Source organism: Misgurnus anguillicaudatus, unplaced genomic scaffold, assembly GCF_027580225.2.
Source record: "Misgurnus anguillicaudatus unplaced genomic scaffold, ASM2758022v2 HiC_scaffold_34, whole genome shotgun sequence".
Lineage (NCBI taxonomy): Eukaryota > Metazoa > Chordata > Actinopteri > Cypriniformes > Cobitidae > Misgurnus > Misgurnus anguillicaudatus.
Window position 1 is genome coordinate 1,725,756 of NW_027395284.1, and position 24,999 is coordinate 1,750,754.

At 36.9% G+C, this 24,999-nt stretch overlaps 3 non-coding genes and 2 pseudogenes across 3 annotated transcripts; all 5 read left to right on the top strand.

Annotated features, from left to right (window-relative positions):
- Window positions 1-4,751: 4,751 nt before the first annotated feature.
- LOC141363428 (U2 spliceosomal RNA) lies at window positions 4,752-4,875 on the top strand (annotated as a pseudogene).
- Window positions 4,876-8,712: 3,837 nt separating this feature from the next.
- Window positions 8,713-8,889, top strand: LOC141363422 (U2 spliceosomal RNA; annotated as a pseudogene).
- Window positions 8,890-11,143: 2,254 nt separating this feature from the next.
- On the top strand, window positions 11,144-11,308 carry LOC141363463 (U1 spliceosomal RNA). Its single transcript, XR_012368954.1, has one exon. It is a non-coding gene; the product is annotated as a U1 spliceosomal RNA (small nuclear RNA).
- A 9,642-nt stretch (window positions 11,309-20,950) lies between these two features.
- LOC141363476 (U2 spliceosomal RNA) lies at window positions 20,951-21,141 on the top strand. Its single transcript, XR_012368968.1, has one exon. It is a non-coding gene; the product is annotated as a U2 spliceosomal RNA (small nuclear RNA).
- A 1,073-nt stretch (window positions 21,142-22,214) lies between these two features.
- On the top strand, window positions 22,215-22,379 carry LOC141363464 (U1 spliceosomal RNA). Its single transcript, XR_012368955.1, has one exon. It is a non-coding gene; the product is annotated as a U1 spliceosomal RNA (small nuclear RNA).
- The last annotated feature ends 2,620 nt before the right edge of the window (window positions 22,380-24,999 follow it).

Below are 24,999 nucleotides of genomic sequence, written 5' to 3' on the forward strand. Positions count from 1 at the left end.
TCCTTGTTCACCGAGGAAATCTGAGACGGACAGGTCCAATTCCAATTTGGAGGGATGCTCATCCCACCATTCATCCGCCTGATGCCCATCCTCATGCTGCTAAATTGATGACTGCTCACATATACTCACCGGCCACCTTATTAGGTACAGCTTACTAGTACCGGGTTGGACCCCCTTTTGCCTTCAGAACTGCCTTAATCCTTCGTGGCATAGATTCAACGAGGTACTGGAAAAATTCCTCAGAGGTTTTGGTCCATATTCACATGATACCATCATGCAGTTGCTGTAGACACGTTGGCTACACATCCATGAAGCGAATCTCCAGTTCCACCACATCCCAAAGGTGCTCTATTGGGTTGAGATCTGGTGACTGTGGAGGCCATTTAAGTACAGTGAACTCACTGTCATGTTCAAGAAACCAGTCTGAGATTATTTATTCTGCCGGAAGTAGACATCCGAAGATGGGTACACTGTGGTCATAAAGGGATGTACATGGTCAGAATCAATGCTCAGGTAGGCTGTGGCATTGACACGATGCTCAATTGGTACTAATGGGCCCAAAGCGTGCCAAGAGAATATCCCCCACACCATTACACCAGCACCAGCAGCTTGAACATTGATACAAGGCAGGATGGATCCACATTCTCATGTTGTTGACGCCAAATTCTGACCCTACCATCAGAATGTCGCAGCAGAAATCGAGACTCATCAGAGCAGGAAACGTTTTTCCAATCTTCTTTTGTCCAATTTTGGTGAGCTTGTGCGAATTGTAGCCTCGTTTTCCTATTCTTTACTGTCAGGAGTGACACCCGGTGTGGTCTTCTGCTGCTGTAGCCCATCCACCTCAAGGTTCGGCGTGTTGTGGGTTTAGAGATGCTCTTCTGCATACCTCACTTTTTTATTTTGCTTTTACCTCCATTGTACCGAACTGTGACGCCTGAATATATATATGTTTATATGTTTATATGTATATATGTATATATTTATATTTATATGTGTTAGTATTATATAGCATAGTATATACTAAATTCTATACTACATTACCGTAACATATGTTGTAGCTGAAATTAATAACAGGGTCTCTTTCCTCGGTTACAAACTGCACCACACTACAGCTGTAACATGTAAGATGGGAACTGCACCTCCTGGCTAAGCCTGGTTTTCTCACTGGGTTTTTATTTCTGTCTCCCTGAAGAAGTTTCCCCCTTGACCAATGTTTCTGTGTGGCTTGCTTACTAGGAAACTGCTGATATTAACCTTATAACGTCTTTAGAAAATTATGTTAATACTGGTATATAGTTTGGAGTTGGAGTATATTACATACACTGTTCTATCACTGTTCTATTACTGTATGTTCATAATTTAGCTTGGAATGGAGTAATTCTTATTATATTATTTATATAAGAAATAACTCCATGTAACCTCAAATACTCCATCCTTAACTGTATTTAAAACTTTGAGGTTCTTTGCTTTTCTGTGTCGTCTTATATTCTATTACATGTACAGATGATTTGGTATGATGAACTATTGTGAAAAGCACTGTATAAATATAATTGAATTGAATTAAATTGATGTTTGTTAAACATTTTTGCAAGGATATTGTACTAAGACATAAAGTTGGTGAAATGCTCAAAAATGTTTTGTAACCTTTAAATAATGGAAAGTAAGAAAGCTGGATATTGTATTGTTTTGGATTATAAAAATTAATGTTAAAAGAATATTATATTTGTGAAAATAAAGTTTTGAAAATATTGTAAGAAACTTTTTATAACCTTTGAACACAAATGTTTAAAATGATAACTATATTGTTGATATAATTTAAAAATAACCATTAAAAGAATGTTATACAGTATGTGAATGTTGTGAAAAATGTTTTTGTAACCTTTAAATAACGTTCTAATCATGACAAGAAAACTGGACATTTTGACGTTTTAAGAATGTTAAAAATAAATGTTCTAAGAACGATGTATTATGGATGAGGAAAAAGTTAGGAAAACGTTATATGAAACGTTTTTAGAACCTTTAAATAACGTTCTAATCACGAAAAGAAAACTGGTCAATTTAACGTTTTAAGAATGTTAAAAATAAATGTTCTAAGAACGTTGTATTATGGGTGAGAATAAAGTTAGGAAAACGTTATATGAAACGTTTTTAGAACCTTTAAATAACGTTCTAATCACGACAAGAAAACTGGACATTTTAACGTTTTAAGAACATTACAAAGAAATGTTTAAAGAACGTTCTATAATGGGTGAAAATAAAGTTAGGAAAACGTTATATGGAACGTGTTTAGAACCTTTAAATAACGTTCTAATCACGAAAAGAGAACTGGACATTTTAACGTTTTAAGAACGTTATAAATAAATGTTTTAAGAACGTTCTATAATGGGTGAAAATAAAGTTAGGAAAACGTTATATGGAACGTTTTTAGAACCTTTAAATAACGTTATAATCACGACAAGAAAACTGGACATTTTAACGTTTTAAGAACGTTATAAATAAATGTTTTAAGAACGTTCTATAATGGGTGAAAATAAAGTTAGGAAAACGTTATATGGAACGTTTTTAGAACCTTTAAATAACGTTATAATTACGAAAAGAAAACTGGACATTTTAACGTTTTAAGAACGTTATAAATAAATGTTCTAAGAACGTTGTATAATGGGTGAAAATATAGTTAGGAAAACGTTATATAGAACGTTTTTAGAACCTTTAAATAACGTTATAATCACGACAAGAAAACTGGACATTTTAACGTTTAAATAACGTTCCAAAACAACGTTCCCACAACCAAAATAGAACGTTTGGAAAACGTTTTTAGAACCTAAATTTGTTAGCTGGGTATGCCCATTTCACAAAATGGCGGCTTTGACCGGAAGTAGGGAAACATTTTACTGTAATGACGGGGGTCGTTGTCCAAAGTGTGCCCATTTGAAGAAGTACATACACGTTTTACTTCTCATTTCTTTAGACTGAATAATTGTTTCTTATTAATTCCAAAGTATGTGACGTGATGATCTAATCGTATGTGTTATTCCTCGTTTGCTTGCATGTGTAACCTTTGGTTAAAGGTATGAAAAGGAACCGACTAGGTCACCTGGGTTATTTATTCACACAGGAAAATAGATTGAACCCAAGAGAAAAAATAAACAAACAAAAAAGTTACAAAAATATGAAAAGGACCCTGCTGGTTCGGATGGGATTAAAGACAGAGACGTGACTCTCCAAAAATAGTACAAATTTATTTTTTACAGAAAGTGCTTAAAAATATTTAAAAGATAAAATTTACGGCCCACCGGTTATTTACCCACAATTGGAGAGACTAGATTAAATCCACTTTTTAACAGAAGGGACAAACCACACAGCAAATCAGTGCATAGTTCTTAAAAGCAGTGACGAACCAAAAATAAACCAAAACACACAAACATACTCTCGCCTTCTGTTTAAGTCTCAAAAACCACCGCTCAGATATTACATGTGGAAATAGTTATATAAATGGTACATACACTTATATACACACGTAAAGAAAGAAAAAAACTGCAGGACAGCAAAATACAGTTAACTCCCGATGACTATTTAAACAGCGTCCAAGCGGCTCACGGAGCAAAAATACAAAGCCTTTTAGTTTAATAAACTTCCACAAAAAATAAATATCAAATCCTTACGCAAACATGTATGCGACGAGACTTAAATCATGCAAAACATGAATGGTAACCAGACGTGCTTGTTGTGTACAGGGAGTGCATTTATTTGTAAACTTTTGCTAAATCAAAATGGTTTATTTTTTATTTTACTTTTTTACCTGGGTTTTTGGGAATACTTTTATATATTTCACAGCTATATAATTGGTTATAATAACGCACTTTTTGTTTATAAGCACGTTGAAATACATTAACACAGGATAATGCGGCAACAAATCAAATGTGCATTTAAATGCAACAAGCAAAATAAATAAAGCAAATCCATGCAAGCAAACGAGGAATAAAACACACCGCGATTAGAAAATCAGATCGCATACTTTGTAATTGAAAATAAATAATAATTAATTCTAAAGAAATAAGAAGTAAAATGTGTAAGTATTCCTCAAAATGTGCTTTGGACTAAGACCCCCTTCATCACAGCAAACGGGAGCAGACCCGAATAGGTATGTCTAGTTATTTTGTTTAAAATTTCCAGCCGTCTGTAAATTCATGTTTGGAAGTTTTTGTCTTGTTTTCTAGTAAATATCTGACCATTCTTAAATCGAGATGCATTTACTTGTTAAGCAAAGTGGCTTAAGATATTATGTGTTGTAATAATTGAAATACATTCTAAAAAGCAACAGGTTTATATTTAAAACAAGTAAAAATATCTGCCGGTGGGGTAAGAAAAATAAACTTAATTTCTGTTCCAACTTAATGCAATAATAAACTCAATTTAGGTTTATTTCCCTTAAACCACTGGCATATATTTTTACTTGATTTAGGCCTTAACCTATTACATTTTAGAATTTATTTCAGTAAACAAGACTTAAAATCTAAGCCACTTTGCTTAAGAAAATGCATCTCGATTTAAGAATTCTTTTTTACTCGAAAACAGGAAAAAAATACAAAGTAAACGAACAGATTTGGATGTTTAAAACACTTTAACACTTTTTTTTCACTCTACCCTTCATATTACATACTACTTCATATTAGAGTTAAATGCCCGCTAGCCTCCACCCCGAAAGCCAGCGCCTTCGCCGGCTCCCCTTTGGCTGCGTCTATTGCGGTATCGCTTCTCGGCCTTTTGGCTAAGATCAAGTGTAGTATCTGTTCTTATCAGTTTAGGAGGACTAAAAACAGAACATACAAGTAAAAGCAATGGTAAAATTACAGCTTTAAAAATCAACACTTTTCCATGTAATGTCAACTGTCTCTGTCCCCAAAACCCCAGTCTTTTCCTAACTTTCCCTAACAAGTCAGTCCAGTTTCCCCGTCCACCACCCTCCTTGTCAAATTTAACTCCTAAAATTTTTAGGTCTGTTTCTTTAAAATCCACATCCAGTCCTCCTGTGTCAATGTTTCCCCACGGCCCGAAGAGCAGGGCCTCAGACTTACTTCTGTTGAGTTTAGCGCCTGAGGCCCGACCGTACCAGTCAGTCAAGTCCATTGCTCTTCGTAAAGATAAAACATCAGTTGTTAAAAGGGTTACGTCATCCATATATAAAACACAGGTCGCTGTCAGTCCACCAGTCCCAGGCACGTCTAGTCCTTTAATCCATTTATCGCTTCTCAAGATCTGTGCCAGTGGTTCCATACATGCCACATACAGGAGGGGAGATAAAGGACACCCCTGACGGACGCCGCTGCATATATTTACAGCTTTGGAAAGATGCCCGTTAACTAGAATTCTGCTGACTAAGCCGTTGTACAGCAATCCCACCCAAGCTATGAATCTCCCTGGGAAACCCATTTTTTCCAGTACCTGAAACAGGTACTTGTGCGAGACCCGGTCGAATGCTTTTTCAAAATCTAAATTTAGGACTGCTAGCCGAATGTTTCTGTCTCTCGCAAAACAGATGGCATCTCTAATCAGCACCAGACTGTCCGTGATCTTCCTCCCGGGCACAGCACATGCTTGATCCGGGTGGATTACGTCCTCTAAAACAGTAGACATTCGTGTTGCTAAAATTTTACTAAAAAGTTTAATGTCAAAATTTAAAAGTGTGATTGGTCGCCACGTCTTAAGGTCAGTCTTGTCTCCTTTCTTATGTAAAAGTGAAACTATCCCTATTCTGAAGCTGTCAGGAAGTTTGTCTAGAGTCTCAAATTCCTTAAAAACCGTCAATAAATCATGTGCTAAAATATCCCAAAACGTCACATAAAACTCCAGGGGGAGTCCATCCATTCCTGGGGACTTCCCTCGTTTAAAACCTTTAAGAGCAGTATGTAATTCTAAAATGGTTAAATCTTGAGATAAAAACACATTTTCACAACTTACCTTTTTTTCTACAAACTCTAAAACTTCCTTTATTGTCTCGTTTTCTACTTCTTTATTGCAATATAAACTTTCATAGAATTCCGTCACTCCATTTAAAATTTCTTTTGTTGTATGCACTTCCCTCCCACCTGTTTTTAGTGATGTTATTGCTTTAGCCTTTGTAACAATCTTCTTAAAAAAATATCTGGTGCATTTTTCCCCTTCCTCAATATCTCTTTCTCTACTTCTTAAAATTACTCCTTTGCTTTGAGTTTCACTTAAAGCTGACATTTCCTCTTTAACTTCTTTGATTTCTTGACTAAAATCCAATCCTTCATTTAAAAGATTAAAATACCTCTGCAGTCTTTTTTGCAGCCCCATCATGCGTCTTTTCTCCCTGTCTTTTTTCATCTTTCCTATTTTTCTAAAAAATTGCCTTGTCCTGTCTTTTACCATCTCCCACCATTGTGTACGTGAATCATAAAAGTCTTGGAGGGTCTGCCATTGGCTAAACTGCTCCCTATATTCTCTAACTACCTCCTCATCCTCGAGAAGGGAACAGTTCAGCTTCCACAGCCCTCCCCCTACCGTCACACCAGTGGGCAGTGAAAGGGTGCAAGACAGCATCATGTGATCAGAAAAGAACAGGGGGGTCAATGTAGCATCGGTTGGCGGGCAGTCTCTTGTAAAAACATAGTCGATTCGAGAGGCTTTAGTGCCATCACCACTGAACCAGGTGAAGCCCTCCTCTCTCTGATGCATTAGTTTAAAACAGTCGACTAACTTAAAATCTCTCACTAAACCCTGCAATAAAACCGATGTTTTATCTACCTTAAAATCTTCCCCTACCCTCTTCCTATCCTTTTGGCTTAAAACACAATTAAAATCCCCTGCCACCACCAGGGGAGCCCTACCTAGCATGTGAGGCTGCAAAACCTCTAAAAGTTCATGCCTTTCATTTTTATCTGTAAAACCATACACGTTGAGAATCTTAAAATCCCTGTCGAAAAAAGTCAGATTTGCTAAAATGGCCCGTCCGTCCCTCACCACCGTGCTGCCCTTCACCAAGATGTTAGGATTATTTATTAAAATTGCAACACCATCTGATTTATTAAAATTTGATCCACTCCACAGTGAGGGTCCTGGGGTCCATAGTTCCTCCCACCTTCTGTAATTAGTTAAAAAGGGCAGAGAACACTCTTGCAATAAAAACACATCTGACTTAAAAGACTTTAAAAGGGATAAAACACTCTGTGCTCGGATGTTAGTCCTCACACTTCTCACATTGATTGTAGAGACAGTGAGGGCCATGAGCAGTAAGGTTTTAAAAAGCATGAACTTTAAAAGAGAAACATTGTATGTTCTGTTTTTAGTCCTCCTAAACAATTTTTTACAGACGTGGAGAGGGCCGTGTTTTATTTCCTGTGGGGGTCCAAATGGGAACGTCTAAAGAGAGAGGTCGTAAAGAAAAGACCAGAAAATGGTGGGATAGGCCTCCCAGACCCACAACTGTTTTTAACAAGCCGATTTACTGCACTGCACATTAGTTATGCAGTGACCCCATCCAACGAGAACAAGACGACAGCTATGGTCAGATATTGGATGGGGTCCTACCTGAGATTTTTAAAAGTTTTACCAGTTGATTTAAAAACTCCAGTATCTTTTAATTTGCCCCAACAGTACAGTTTTATCAAGACATTTTTAAAGAAATATATTTTAGAGACTCAAGATGTAAATATTTTAACAAATCACAAATCTCTTGTCTCTCTTGTACAGGACCAGGAGTCAGTGAGCCCAGTTCCAGGCCTCACTTTAGAGGAGGCCAAACAAGTATGGAGGAACGCTGCCCACCCCGCTCTTCAGAACAGACACAAAGATTTGGCGTGGTTGGTGGCCCATGAGATCCTCCCAGTCAGGGCGGTAATGCACTCCCGGGGTATGGCCAAGAACCCAGTCTGTCCACAGACTGGGTGTAATCTACCAGAGACTGTTCGACATCTGCTCTGGGAGTGCGGTAATGCGAGGGACCTGTGGGCCAGAACCGGTCCCCTGTTTTTCCCGTGCCTGCCAGCAGGTGGGGTCCAGATGGACTACAAGCTCGCAGTCCTGGGGGTGGGTCTGGGCCTGAGGGTGTTGTCAGCACAAGAGTTCACCTCGCTCTGGCTCACCCTAAATGCCATTAAGGACACCATCTGGACCACCAGGAACCTGCTGGTGGGGAAACGTGTTACGGTGCCCCTCCACGCACGCGAGCGGATGGTCAGAACGGTGTTGCAGGGGCACCGGACATAATCATTCGGACGAAGGGGCCGGGGTCACACAGGGAGGTCCCCGCTTGCCACCGTGCCGGGCTGCCCGTAGATGCACCCAGACCACCACCGGCTACGGGAACAGCGGGCCGGAGGGTGGGGATCTCCGCTGGGCACCAGGGAAAAAATAAAAATAAAAAAGTTTGTTCTGTAGAGTGGGGGGATGGCCACGTTGGTAAGGGCTCACCCCGGCCCTGGACAATAAAGGACTTTTTAAATTGATTTAGGTTGTTGTTTTATAATTGTTTAAAACTTCATGCATTGTTTTATTCTTAAACTCATTGGCTTTTTACCCTTTTAACACCCAGAAAAGATTTTAATAGTCCTATCTCTTTAAAAAAGTCTTAAATGTTATGTATTGTCTGACGTTTTAAAGATATTTTATTGAAATTAATGACTGTGACTGTGAATGTGAGTGTTTCTTTAAAGCCATGTTTGTTTTTGGAAAAAAGATGTGATGACAATAAAAAAATTTTCGAAAGAAAAATCTGTTCTTATCAGTTTAATGTCTGATACGTCTCCTACCCGGGGACTATACGTTAAATGGATTTTTGACCTTCGGAAATGGAAGCGGAGCTTGCTCCTTCCACTCCATGCATCGACGTGGTATTGCAGTGTTTCCATGAACGGTGCGCTCCCCTTCTCGGGGACAAATAAGTTAGGTAAAAAACAGAATTTGTTTCTTTTGTGCGTGAATGACAGAGTGTTTTTTAATTCGTGTGTTTTAAAAGTGCTGTGTATTCGTTGGCATTATTGGTTTAACGAAAAGCTTGCATGGAAATGAACACGCTGATAACGAAATGTTTTTGTAATGTATTTAATTATTTTCCTTACAGTTTGCGGAGGTGATACCAGGACGAATTAAACAGCCTCGACACAGCTGAAGGCGCAAGAAAATCGTACGAGACAGTTTGGGATGTTAAAAACACCTGAAAACTTTTTTTCCACTACCCTTCATACTACAGCGGTCGAAAAACCACAGCAACGTCGACACGCCTGGAAGCATAGCTGTATTTGTTTAAGACAACGGGTAAAGTATTTTCTTGATTACCTAAATGACTTGCAGTAAGAAAATATTTTAATTTATAATGATAACTCTGTCATCATTTATTCATCCTCGTGTTGTTTTCAACCTGTATGCATTCGTATTTTGGAGGTGACACGATGACGACTTAAACATCATCGACACAGCTGAAAAAGCGAACGAGACAGATTGGGATGTTCAAAACACCTGAAAACTTTTTTTTTCACTGTACTACAGCTGTCGAAGAACCACAGCAACGTCGGCAGATCTGGAAGCATAGCTGTATTTGTTTAACTCACAACGACAACGGGTAAGTCATTGAGCCCTTGTGTTTTTATTTATCCACGTTCTAAAATTGCTATGCTTTCGTTGTTTCTCGATTGCTCTGTACATTTCTTTGTTTCTATTCCACGTAAAGTTACTTTGTAATAACGAAACGATATATTGAAATGCGCTATTTAAATCCATTTGATTTAAATTGTTTCACGTTTTTCTCTCTGCACGGTTTAACCGGGCTGGAAACGGAAAATGGGTAGATCTCGAAGAATATTTGGTTTCAGACCTGGCTTCGTGCGCCTTTCCACCTGGTCACACACAGTAATGAAATGGTAGTCGGACGGCCTTCGGGGGCGCCGTCGATGCGATCGGTCACAGGAAGATGCGGCCGTCTGGCCTCAAATGGCGCTTTTCCATTGCATAGTACCCCACGGTTTAGTTTAGTTTGGGTCGGGTCAGCTCACCTCACTTTGGCGTGGTTAGCTTTTCCATCGAGTTTAGTATCACTTCGCAGTGGGAGGAATTATAGGCGTGTCGTTATATTTGCGCTGCATACGGCTGTGACATCATACAAGAGAGAGCGTCCTTGTACATTCCCATACATTTATTTATTTATCAGTCCGCCACAAAATTAAAATTGGCCACCACAAATAGATGTTTACTTTGCACATCGCGTTTATAACTACCTCTCTCTCACATAACAGTTTCTGTTCAAACACCCGTGGCGTCTGTCGACGGCGCTCCGCTGAGCCTCAATGAAGTTGCATTAAAGCATAAATAATACTGACGTGCACGTCGCGAATGTGCCGCCACAAAATTAAAATTGGCCACCACAAATAGAAGTTTACTTTGCACATCGCGTTTATAACTACCTCTCTCTCACATAACAGTTTCTGTTCAAACACCCGTGGCGTCTGTCGACGGCGCTCCGCTGAGCCTCAATGAAGTTGCATTAAAGCATAAATAATACTGACGTGCACGTCGCGAATGTGCCGCCACAAAATTAAAATTGGCCACCACAAATAGAAGTTTACTTTGCACATCGCGTTTATAACTACCTCTCTCTCACATAACAGTTTCTGTTCAAACACCCGTGGCGTCTGTCGACGGCGCTCCGCTGAGCCTCAATGAAGTTGCATTAAAGCATAAATAATACTGACGTGCACGTCGCGAATGTGCCGCCACAAACTGCAAGTCTGGAAAAAACTTTTATGTGTTCCTGATTCACAACCTGTGGACGTTTTTAATCGCTAAAAGGGTGTTTGGAAACTTAAAACAGAGCACAGATGACAACATGTTTGCTCGAGACAGCGCAAGTTAGCAGCAAGCTTAAGCTAAAGCTAATATTTTACATAATAGGATGACGGCGCCGATGACGATTCTCTCAGACCAATCAGTGAACTACAGTGTTTACGCGTCACGTTTGGTATCAGCTCGGGTCGCTTGGAACCCCAACCGAGGTGGTACGAAAAAAAGTATCGGGTACTACGAAGTGATCCCAATGGAAAAGCTCCCAAAAGTAAGCTGACCCGACCCAAACTAAACCAAACCGTGGGGTACTATGCAATGGAAAAGCGCCAAAAGGCTGTTGCTCATACTTACCTGGCAGGGGAGATACCATGATCATGAAGGTGGTTCACCCAGGGCGAGGCTCAGCCATTGCACTCCGGTTGTGCTGACCCTTTGCGAATTCCCCAAATGTGGGAATCTCGACTGCAAAATTTCTGATAGTGGGGGACTGCGTTCGCGCTCTCCCCTGGCCTTTGTGTTAAAAATAGATTCGTTTGTCTTTTTACGGAAAATCCAAGAGACGCCTAACCACGGCACAAGAACGCATTGGTCATCAAAAAGCGGCTATTAAACGACTACATAACTTCTAATAGACCGCGAATATGTGTCTAGGCTAAAACAAGGCTTAATTTGGGCTGTCAGTGAAAATCTAATAGACGTTTGACCGTTCCCCAAGTATAGACTGGCCATTAAATAGAACCACAATCAAACAGCTACATGTCTAAGAGACATTCAACAAAATAATGCTTAGATGATTCTTTTACTTACAATGTAAGCGGTTCTCAGGAATGGCAATCATCCAAACTAATAAATTATAAAGCTTTTAAAAGAAAATGACAACCGTTAAACAACCTAGACAACGTTGGGCAGTACAAAATGCTTAGAAATACAAGACAAAACGAAATATTGTACATGAATGTACATTAAAACAAGCCAACAAATCTGCCAATGGGCTAAGACAATTTTTCTTGAATTAGGTGTTTAAATCTAGATTTGTTTCTAACCCCTTTGGCAGATTTATTTGCTTGTTTTAAGCCCAAATTCACTTAAATTTTATGTTTTTTCTCCCGAAAGGCTAGGCTTATTTTCTTATGTCCTTTTGCTCATCAAAATAATGCATCTTATTTTAAGACTTTTTAGATATTTGCATAGTTAAAAAGGATTTTTTGTGCAATGTATTCATTCATTCGCTACCCTTCATACTACAGCTGTCGAAAAACCACAGCAACGTCGACAGACCTGGAAGCAAAGCTGTATTTGTTTAACTTGCAAAGACAACGGGTAAAGTATTTTCTTGATTACCTAAATGACTTGCAGTAAGAAAATATTTCAATTTATAATAATGATAATTCTGTCATCATTTACTCATCCTCGTGTTGTTTTAAACCTGTATGCGTTTGTTTTTTCTGATTAACACAAAAGAAGATATTTTGAGGAATGATGGTAAACCCACAGCAGATAGTGACCATTGACTTCCATAGTAGGAATAAAAAAATATGATGAAATTTAATAGGTACCATCGACTGTGTGCTAACCATAATTTTTCAAAATATTTTCTTCATCATTTATCACGATAATTCCAAAATATTTTTTTTCCTACTATGGAAGTCAATGATAATGTATTTCATTATTTGCTTTACAAGCCTGAAAATGATAGGTTGGAATCCAGGCGACAGGATTCTATGGTAGTCAAAAACAGGCAAACAAGTAAAATAATTACCATTTACTTTTAAAGCATTTTGAAATTTGCTTGCTTATGCTGGGAGTAAAGGTATTTAATGCAGTGCGCATCCTGTTTAAAAGGTAAGGTATGATTCTTTTAAAGCTGACACATTTGCCACATTAAAATAACAGAAATGTACTGTTTCAACATTTTGGAGCCGGTGTGTCTGTGTTCTTGGGGCACATCTAAATGTAAGAGCAGAATTGCTTAATATTCTTCTCTATTTCTTGTATAGGTCAATTATGAGTGAAGAACCGTTCACCAAATGAAGACCACAGCCAGGTGACGGGATTGTGTGGTAATCACAAACAGGTTGAAAATTGAAGTTCTGTGTGTTCTTTTTGTACTTTATTTCTGCAGGTAAGCACCATACCGTAAGCTTCATTCCCTTTATAACAGGTAAGGTTCATACTGTTTTATTCTTTTATACTGTTTTATTTTAAATCATTCAGTAAATGCAAAGTTAAACCGATGGTGTTTTTAATCTAGATTTGAAAGTGCCTACTGTTGAAACACATCTGATCTCATCTGAAGCTGATTCCAGCTATACAGGTTCATACTGTTGTATTCTTTTATACTGTTTTATTCGTACTGTTTTAAATCATTCAGTAAATCTAAAGTTAAACCGATCATACTGTTGTATTCTTTTAAACTGTTTTATTCGTACTGTTTTAAATCATTCAGTAAATGCAAAGTTAAACCGATCATACTGTTGTATTCTTTTATACTGTTTTATTCGTACTGTTTTAAATCATTCAGTAAATGCAAAGTTAAACCGATGTGTTTTTAATCTAGATTTTAAAGTGTCTTCTGTTGAAACACATCTGATCTCATTTGAAAGCTGATTCCAGCTACAGGTTCATACTGTTGTATTCTTTTATACTGTTTTATTCGTTCTGTTTTAAATCATTCAGTAAATGCAAAGTTAAACCGATCATACTGTTGTATTCTTTTATAATGTTTTATTCGTACTGTTTATTCAGTAAATGCAAAGTTAAACCGTTGTGTCTTTAATCTAGATTTAAAAGTGCCTACTGTTGAAACACATCTGATCTCATCTGAAAGCTGATTCCAGCTACAGGTTTATACTGTTGTATTCTTTTATACTGTTTCATTCGTACTGTTTCAAATTCTTCAGTAAATGCAAAGTTAAACCGATGTGTCTTTAAATCTAGATTTAAAAGTGCCTACTGTTGAAACACATCTGATCTCATCTGAAAGCTGATTCCAGCTACAGGTTCATACTGTTGTATTCTTTTATACTGTTTTATTCGTACTGTTTTAAATCATTCAGTAAATGCAAAGTTAAACCGATCATACTGTTGTATTCTTTTATAATGTTTTATTCGTACTGTTTATTCAGTAAATGCAAAGTTAAACCGTTGTGTCTTTAATCTAGATTTAAAAGTGCCTACTGTTGAAACACATCTGATCTCATCTGAAAGCTGATTCCAGCTACAGGTTTATACTGTTGTATTCTTTTATACTGTTTTATTCGTACTGTTTTATATTCTTCAGTAAATGCAAAGTTAAATCGATGTGTCTTTAATCTAGGTTTAAAAGTGCCCACTGTTGAAACACATCTGATCTCATTTGAAAGCTGATTCCAGCTACAGGTTCATACTGTTGTATTCTTTTATACTGTTTCATTCGTACTGTTTTAAATCATTCAGTAAATGCAAAGTTAAACTGATGTGTTTTTAATCTAGGTTTAAAAGTGCCTACTGTTGAAACACATCTGATCTCATCCGAAAGCTGATTCCAGCTACAGGTTCATACTGTTGTATTCTTTTATACTGTTTCATTCGTACTGTTTTAAATCATTCAGTAAATGCAAAGTTAAACCGTCGTGTTTTTCATCTAGATTTAAAAGTGTCTACCGTTGAAACACATCTGATCTCTTCTGAAAGCTGATTCCAGCTCCAGGTGGCATATTAACTGAATGCTGATGCACCTTGTATTTCGATTGCTTTGTATGCTTGAAACATGTGAAGAATTGACAATAAATAATCTTTATCAAGTGTTATACATTAAAAAGTGGATAAGTAACAAAAATGTCACTCCTGACAGCTGATAAATTAATGTTTTTTTATAGCACCATTGAGGCGAGCACTTTTCAAGGCAAGATTCTTTATAGAACCTTATAAAAAGTTTCCATATAGTACCAAAAAACGGGTTCTGCTGTGGTTACATGCTGAGGAACCCTTATTTGGTACTTTTTAGGAGCATTTGTCTTAAGAGTGTTGCATAGGTTCGAAACTTTCAAACTTGAAACCAAATAGAAGGGTCACACTGTTTTTTTTTTGTGGAGTGGACATGAACAAGCTGCAGGCATTCAAATGTTATTTGTAATTTATTGTCTTATTTCATATTTAAAAAATAGCTATACAACTGGTGTTCCTCAATTTTAGGGCCTATTTTGTTTAGTATATCAGTTTTGTTCAGTTTTTTATGTGCATGCAAAAAGCAATCAGCAAGCAAATTAACTGAAGCTTTACCTTCATGTTCTTTTTGTGTAAGTGATAACTGTTTCTGTATGTATTTTATGTATTTGTATGTTTTTTACACGTATAGAGTGAAATGCACACGGTGAGGAATGGACCCAGACCTTCAGTGCCAGACCTCTGACCCGTTAACCTCCATCCCGACAGCCAGCGCCTTCTCCGGCTCCCATTGCGGTATCGCTTCTCGGCTTTTTGGACAAGAACAAGTGGACACCGGGGACTACAAGTTTAAATGGATTTTTGACCTTCGGAAATGGAAGCGAGGCTTGCTCCGTCCACTCCGTTCATCGACTCGGGCGCTTTCCGGGCACAAATAAGGTGAGTTTAAAACCAGAGTTTGCTTCTTTTGTGCGTGGTTGCCAGTTTGGTTTCCAATCCGTGATCTATATGATGTTGCGCGTTCTATAATATGTTTCTCGTTCGCTCAGTACTTTTGTGTGTTTCTATTCCACGTAAAGCTAACACCAAAACGATTGTGGAGAGCGCTATATAGATTGTTTTCAAAGAAAAAACAACAACGAGAAACAAACCCATGTTAAAATGGGTCAAATTATTTAGGCGGAGCACGCTGTCGCGTTGAACAAAGACAATGGCGCGTGCACACAACGAATGTGTATTGTGGAAAAGTTTGGCCCATATGCAGGTTCCCATGTGTCTTCGGTGGATACTAAAAAGATAAACATCTGCCCGGTGATCTAGTTTGTAGACAATATTTTTATATATGCAATCGAAGTGAATTTAAACAAGCAAAAAATCGGCCAGTGGGGTAGGACAGTTTTTCTTGAAATAGTATTTATGGGAAAAGTTCACGACTTTTTTTCTTACCCTTTAGGCAGATTTATTTGCTTGTTTTAAGCATAAAATAATCATAAACAGGAAAACGAATTGTATAGGCGGAGCACACGGGTTTTTTTTTTCGTTCAAAGAAAAAAAGCAGCGTGGCACGAAGGAATGTTTGACTGAAATGGAATTTCGCCCTCTATTTTCCTTACAAACATAAACCAGAGAGAAGGGCCAGATGGCATCGTGTTGTACCTTGTATTCGGTGATTGAAATCGAAAAAAAAATCGAATAGATCTATATATAAACACAATTGTTTTGTTGAACAGAGACAATGGCGGCATGCTCCAGCGTCGCCTATATGCCCATTTCACAAAATGGCGGCTTTGACCGGAAGTAGGGAAAACATTTTACTGTAATGACGGGGGTCGTTGTCCAAAGTGTGCCCATTTGAAGAAGTACATACACGTTTTACTTCTCATTTCTTTAGACTGAATAATTGTTTCTTATTAATTCCAAAGTATGTGACGTGATGATCTAATCGTATGTGTTATTCCTCGTTTGCTTGCATGTGTAACCTTTGGTTAAAGGTATGAAAAGGAACCGACTAGGTCACCTGGGTTATTTATTCACACAGGAAAATAGATTGAACCCAAGAGAAAAAATAAACAAACAAAAAAGTTACAAAAATATGAAAAGGACCCTGCTGGTTCGGATGGGATTAAAGACAGAGACGTGACTCTCCAAAAATAGTACAAATTTATTTTTTACAGAAAGTGCTTAAAAATATTTAAAAGATAAAATTTACGGCCCACCGGTTATTTACCCACAATTGGAGAGACTAGATTAAATCCACTTTTTAACAGAAGGGACAAACCACACAGCAAATCAGTGCATAGTTCTTAAAAGCAGTGACGAACCAAAAATAAACCAAAACACACAAACATACTCTCGCCTTCTGTTTAAGTCTCAAAAACCACCGCTCAGATATTACATGTGGAAATAGTTATATAAATGGTACATACACTTATATACACACGTAAAGAAAGAAAAAAACTGCAGGACAGCAAAATACAGTTAACTCCCGATGACTATTTAAACAGCGTCCAAGCGGCTCACGGAGCAAAAATACAAAGCCTTTTAGTTTAATAAACTTCCACAAAAAATAAATATCAAATCCTTACGCAAACATGTATGCGACGAGACTTAAATCATGCAAAACATGAATGGTAACCAGACGTGCTTGTTGTGTACAGGGAGTGCATTTATTTGTAAACTTTTGCTAAATCAAAATGGTTTATTTTTTATTTTACTTTTTTACCTGGGTTTTTGGGAATACTTTTATATATTTCACAGCTATATAATTGGTTATAATAACGCACTTTTTGTTTATGAGCACGTTGAAATACATTAACACAGGATAATGCGGCAACAAATCAAATGTGCATTTAAATGCAACAAGCAAAATAAATAAAGCAAATCCATGCAAGCAAACGAGGAATAAAACACACCGCGATTAGAAAATCAGATCGCATACTTTGTAATTGAAAATAAATAATAATTAATTCTAAAGAAATAAGAAGTAAAATGTGTAAGTATTCCTCAAAATGTGCTTTGGACCAAGACCCCGTTCATCACAGCAAACGGGAGCAGACCCGAATAGGTATGTCTAGTTGTTTTATTTAAAATGTCCAGCCGTCTGTAAATTCATGTTTGGAAGAAAAAAGTAAATTAAGGTCTGTCTTGCTGTTATTGTCTTGTTTTCTAGTAAATATCTGACAATTCTTAAATCGAGATGCATTTACTTGTTACGCAAAGTGGCTTAAGATGTTATGTATTGTAATAATTGAAATAAATTACAAAAATCAACAGGTTTATATTTAAAACAAGTAAAAATATCTGCCGGCGGGGTAAGAAAAATAAACTTAATTTCAGTTTCAACTTAATTCAATAATAAACTCAATTTAGGTTTATTTCCCTTAACCCACTGGCATATATTTTTACTTGATTTAGGCCTTAACCTATTACATTTTAGAATTGATTTCAGTAAACAAGACTTAAAATCTAAGCCACTTTGCTTAACAAGAAAATGCATCTCGATTTAAGAATTATTTTTTTACTCGAAAACAGGAAAAAAGTAGCAAGTAAACGAACAGATTTGGATGTTTAAAACACTTAAACACTTTTTTCACTCTACCCTTCATATTACAGCTGTCGAAAAACCACAGCAACGTCGACAGACCTGGGGCCCGTACCATGAAAATGGTTAAACAAACTCAGGGTTACAGGATTAGTTTCAGGTTGACAAAACCAAGCCAATGTGCAGGCCTTGTTGGTAAAAGCTATTTTCATGGTACCCAAAACCCAGGATTTGCACAAACTAATCCTAAACAAAGCTGGCTAACCAACTAAACCAGCTTCATGGTATAGGCCCCTGGAAGCATAGCTGTTTGCTTGTTGCGTTTAAATGGACATTTGATTTCTTTACCAGCATTGGATTTAGACCATTCAATGAGAATAGTTAACAGCGTTCATTATGATTGATAAGCCCTTAATGGAGAATGAAGTCTGCATACATTAAAAGCCTTATTTTATTCCAAAATGTATGCGACGAAACTTAAATCACGCAAAATATGAATGGTAACGAGACGTGCTTGTTGTGTACAGGGAGTGCATTTATTTGTAAACTTTTGCTAAATCAAAATGGTTTATTTTTATTTGCTTTTTTTACCTGGGTTTTACCAGGTTCGCATTCCGGACATTTTTAATCCACAGTGTATGCAGTTATTTAGTAGAAAATGATATGCTGTTTTTTGGTAGAATTTTGTGTGAGCTAAAGAAAGTGATGCCAACCCAGCAAATACAAAAACGTTATAAAAACGTTTTGTGTTTGCTGGGAATACTTTTATATATTTCGCAGCTATATAATGAATTATAATAACGCACTTAGGCGGAGCACACGGGTTTTTTTTTCGTTCAAAGAAAAAAAGCAGCGTGGCACGAAGGAATGTTTGACTGAAATGGAATTTCGCCCTCTATTTTCCTTACAAACATAAACCAGAGAGAAGGGCCAGATGGCATCGTGTTGTACCTTGTATTCGGTGATTGAAATCGAAAAAAAATCGAATAGATCTATATATAAACACAATTGTTTTGTTGAACAGAGACAATGGCGGCATGCTCCAGCGTCGCCTATATGCCCATTTCACAAAATGGCGGCTTTGACCGGAAGTAGGGAAACATTTTACTGTAATGACGGGGGTCGTTGTCCAAAGTGTGCCCATTTGAAGAAGTACATACACGTTTTACTTCTCATTTCTTTAGACTGAATAATTGTTTCTTATTAATTCCAAAGTATGTGACGTGATGATCTAATCGTATGTGTTATTCCTCGTTTGCTTGCATGTGTAACCTTTGGTTAAAGGTATGAAAAGGAACCGACTAGGTCACCTGGGTTATTTATTCACACAGGAAAATAGATTGAACCCAAGAGAAAAAATAAACAAACAAAAAAGTTACAAAAATATGAAAAGGACCCTGCTGGTTCGGATGGGATTAAAGACAGAGACGTGACTCTCCAAAAATAGTACAAATTTATTTTTTACAGAAAGTGCTTAAAAATATTTAAAAGATAAAATTTACGGCCCACCGGTTATTTACCCACAATTGGAGAGACTAGATTAAATCCACTTTTTAACAGAAGGGACAAACCACACAGCAAATCAGTGCATAGTTCTTAAAAGCAGTGACGAACCAAAAATAAACCAAAACACACAAACATACTCTCGCCTTCTGTTTAAGTCTCAAAAACCACCGCTCAGATATTACATGTGGAAATAGTTATATAAATGGTACATACACTTATATACACACGTAAAGAAAGAAAAAAACTGCAGGACAGCAAAATACAGTTAACTCCCGATGACTATTTAAACAGCGTCCAAGCGGCTCACGGAGCAAAAATACAAAGCCTTTTAGTTTAATAAACTTCCACAAAAAATAAATATCAAATCCTTACGCAAACATGTATGCGACGAGACTTAAATCATGCAAAACATGAATGGTAACCAGACGTGCTTGTTGTGTACAGGGAGTGCATTTATTTGTAAACTTTTGCTAAATCAAAATGGTTTATTTTTTATTTTACTTTTTTACCTGGGTTTTTGGGAATACTTTTATATATTTCACAGCTATATAATTGGTTATAATAACGCACTTTTTGTTTATAAGCACGTTGAAATACATTAACACAGGATAATGCGGCAACAAATCAAATGTGCATTTAAATGCAACAAGCAAAATAAATAAAGCAAATCCATGCAAGCAAACGAGGAATAAAACACACCGCGATCAGAAAATCAGATCGCATACTTTGTAATTGAAAATAAATAATAATTAATTCTAAAGAAATAAGAAGTAAAATGTGTAAGTATTCCTCAAAATGTGCTTTGGACTAAGACCCCCTTCATCACAGCAAACGGGAGCAGACCCGAATAGGTATGTCTAGTTATTTTGTTTAAAATTTCCAGCCGTCTGTAAATTCATGTTTGGAAGTTTTTGTCTTGTTTTCTAGTAAATATCTGACCATTCTTAAATCGAGATGCATTTACTTGTTAAGCAAAGTGGCTTAAGATATTATGTGTTGTAATAATTGAAATAAATTCTAAAAAGCAACAGGTTTATATTTAAAACAAGTAAAAATATCTGCCGGTGGGGTAAGAAAAATAAACTTAATTTCTGTTCCAACTTAATGCAATAATAAACTCAATTTAGGTTTATTTCCCTTAAACCACTGGCATATATTTTTACTTGATTTAGGCCTTAACCTATTACATTTTAGAATTTATTTCAGTAAACAAGACTTAAAATCTAAGCCACTTTGCTTAAGAAAATGCATCTCGATTTAAGAATTCTTTTTTACTCGAAAACAGGAAAAAAATACAAAGTAAACGAACAGATGTGGATGTTTAAAACACTTTAACACTTTTTTTTCACTCTACCCTTCATATTACATACTACTTCATATTAGAGTTAAATGCCCGCTAGCCTCCACCCCGAAAGCCAGCGCCTTCGCCGGCTCCCCTTTGGCTGCGTCTATTGCGGTATCGCTTCTCGGCCTTTTGGCTAAGATCAAGTGTAGTATCTGTTCTTATCAGTTTAATGTCTGATACGTCTCCTACCCGGGGACTATACGTTAAATGGATTTTTGACCTTCGGAAATGGAAGCGGAGCTTGCTCCTTCCACTCCATGCATCGACGTGGTATTGCAGTGTTTCCATGAACGGTGCGCTCCCCTTCTCGGGGACAAATAAGTTAGGTAAAAAACAGAATTTGTTTCTTTTGTGCGTGAATGACAGAGTGTTTTTTAATTCGTGTGTTTTAAAAGTGCTGTGTATTCGTTGGCATTATTGGTTTAACGAAAAGCTTGCATGGAAATGAACACGCTGATAACGAAATGTTTTTGTAATGTATTTAATTATTTTCCTTACAGTTTGCGGAGGTGATACCAGGACGAATTAAACAGCCTCGACACAGCTGAAGGCGCAAGAAAATCGTACGAGACAGTTTGGGATGTTAAAAACACCTGAAAACTTTTTTTCCACTACCCTTCATACTACAGCGGTCGAAAAACCACAGCAACGTCGACACGCCTGGAAGCATAGCTGTATTTGTTTAAGACAACGGGTAAAGTATTTTCTTGATTACCTAAATGACTTGCAGTAAGAAAATATTTTAATTTATAATGATAACTCTGTCATCATTTATTCATCCTCGTGTTGTTTTCAACCTGTATGCATTCGTATTTTGGAGGTGACACGATGACGACTTAAACATCATCGACACAGCTGAAAAAGCGAACGAGACAGATTGGGATGTTCAAAACACCTGAAAACTTTTTTTTCACTGTACTACAGCTGTCGAAGAACCACAGCAACGTCGGCAGATCTGGAAGCATAGCTGTATTTGTTTAACTCACAACGACAACGGGTAAGTCATTGAGCCCTTGTGTTTTTATTTATCCACGTTCTAAAATTGCTATGCTTTCGTTGTTTCTCGATTGCTCTGTACATTTCTTTGTTTCTATTCCACGTAAAGTTACTTTGTAATAACGAAACGATATATTGAAATGCGCTATTTAAATCCATTTGATTTAAATTGTTTCACGTTTTTCTCTCTGCACGGTTTAACCGGGCTGGGAACGGAAAATGGGTAGATCTCGAAGAATATTTGGTTTCAGACCTGGCTTCGTGCGCCTTTCCACCTGGTCACACACAGTAATGAAATGGTAGTCGGACGGCCTTCGGGGGCGCCGTCGATGCGATCGGTCACAGGAAGATGCGGCCGTCTGGCCTCAAAGGCTGTTGCTCATACTTACCTGGCAGGGGAGATACCATGATCATGAAGGTGGTTCACCCAGGGCGAGGCTCAGCCATTGCACTCCGGTTGTGCTGACCCTTTGCGAATTCCCCAAATGTGGGAATCTCGACTGCAAAATTTCTGATAGTGGGGGACTGCGTTCGCGCTCTCCCCTGGCCTTTGTGTTAAAAATAGATTCGTTTGTCTTTTTACGGAAAATCCAAGAGACGCCTAACCACGGCACAAGAACGCATTGGTCATCAAAAAGCGGCTATTAAACGACTACATAACTTCTAATAGACCGCGAATATGTGTCTAGGCTAAAACAAGGCTTAATTTGGGCTGTCAGTGAAAATCTAATAGACGTTTGACCGTTCCCCAAGTATAGACTGGCCATTAAATAGAACCACAATCAAACAGCTACATGTCTAAGAGACATTCAACAAAATAATGCTTAGATGATTCTTTTACTTACAATGTAAGCGGTTCTCAGGAATGGCAATCATCCAAACTAATAAATTATAAAGCTTTTAAAAGAAAATGACAACCGTTAAACAACCTAGACAACGTTGGGCAGTACAAAATGCTTAGAAATACAAGACAAAACGAAATATTGTACATGAATGTACATTAAAACAAGCCAACAAATCTGCCAATGGGCTAAGACAATTTTTCTTGAATTAGGTGTTTAAATCTAGATTTGTTTCTAACCCCTTTGGCAGATTTATTTGCTTGTTTTAAGCCCAAATTCACTTAAATTTTATGTTTTTTCTCCCGAAAGGCTAGGCTTATTTTCTTATGTCCTTTTGCTCATCAAAATAATGCATCTTATTTTAAGACTTTTTAGATATTTGCATAGTTAAAAAGGATTTTTTGTGCAATGTATTCATTCATTCGCTACCCTTCATACTACAGCTGTCGAAAAACCACAGCAACGTCGACAGACCTGGAAGCAAAGCTGTATTTGTTTAACTTGCAAAGACAACGGGTAAAGTATTTTCTTGATTACCTAAATGACTTGCAGTAAGAAAATATTTCAATTTATAATAATGATAATTCTGTCATCATTTACTCATCCTCGTGTTGTTTTAAACCTGTATGCGTTCGTTTTTTCTGATTAACACAAAAGAAGATATTTTGAGGAATGATGGTAAACCCACAGCAGATAGTGACCATTGACTTCCATAGTAGGAATAAAAAAATATGATGAAATTTAATAGGTACCATCGACTGTGTGCTAACCATCATTTTTCAAAATATTTTCTTCATCATTTATCACGATACTTCCAAAATATTTTTTTCCTACTATGGAAGTCAATGATAATGTATTTCATTATTTGCTTTACAAGCCTGAAAATGATAGGTTGGAATCCAGGCGACAGGATTCTATGGTAGTCAAAAACAGGCAAACAAGTAAAATAATCACCATTTACTTTTAAAGCATTTTGAAAATTGCTTGCTTATGCTGGGAGTAAAGGTATTTAATGCAGTGCGCATCCTGTTTAAAAGGTAAGGTATGATTCTTTTAAAGCTGACACATTTGCCACATTAAAATAACAGAAATGTACTGTTTCAACATTTTGGAGCCGGTGTGTCTGTGTTCTTGGGGCACATCTAAATGTAAGAGCAGAATTGCTTAATATTCTTCTCTATTTCTTGTATAGGTCAATTATGAGTGAAGAACCGTTCACCAAATGAAGACCACAGCCAGGTGACGGGATTGTGTGGTAATCACAAACAGGTTGAAAATTGAAGTTCTGTGTGTTCTTTTTGTACTTTATTTCTGCAGGTAAGCACCATACCGTAAGCTTCATTCCCTTTATAACAGGCAAGGTTCATACTGTTTTATTCTTTTATACTGTTTTATTTTAAATCATTCAGTAAATGCAAAGTTAAACCGATGGTGTTTTTAATCTAGATTTGAAAGTGCCTACTGTTGAAACACATCTGATCTCATCTGAAGCTGATTCCAGCTATACAGGTTCATACTGTTGTATTCTTTTATACTGTTTTATTCGTACTGTTTTAAATCATTCAGTAAATGCAAAGTTAAACCGATCATACTGTTGTATTCTTTTATACTGTTTTATTCGTACTGTTTTAAATCATTCAGTAAATGCAAAGTTAAACCGATCATACTGTTGTATTCTTTTATACTGTTTTATTCGTACTGTTTTAAATCATTCAGTAAATGCAAAGTTAAACCGATGTGTTTTTAATCTAGATTCAAAAGTGTCTTCTGTTGAAACACATCTGATCTCATTTGAAAGCTGATTCCAGCTACAGGTTCATACTGTTGTATTCTTTTATACTGTTTTATTCGTTCTGTTTTAAATCATTCAGTAAATGCAAAGTTAAACCGATCATACTGTTGTATTCTTTTATAATGTTTTATTCGTACTGTTTATTCAGTAAATGCAAAGTTAAACCGTTGTGTCTTTAATCTAGATTTAAAAGTGCCTACTGTTGAAACACATCTGATCTCATCTGAAAGCTGATTCCAGCTACAGGTTTATACTGTTGTATTCTTTTATACTGTTTCATTCGTACTGTTTCAAATTCTTCAGTAAATGCAAAGTTAAACCGATGTGTCTTTAAATCTAGATTTAAAAGTGCCTACTGTTGAAACACATCTGATCTCATCTGAAAGCTGATTCCAGCTACAGGTTCATACTGTTGTATTCTTTTATACTGTTTTATTCGTACTGTTTTAAATCATTCAGTAAATGCAAAGTTAAACCGATCATACTGTTGTATTCTTTTATACTGTTTTATTCGTACTGTTTTATATTCTTC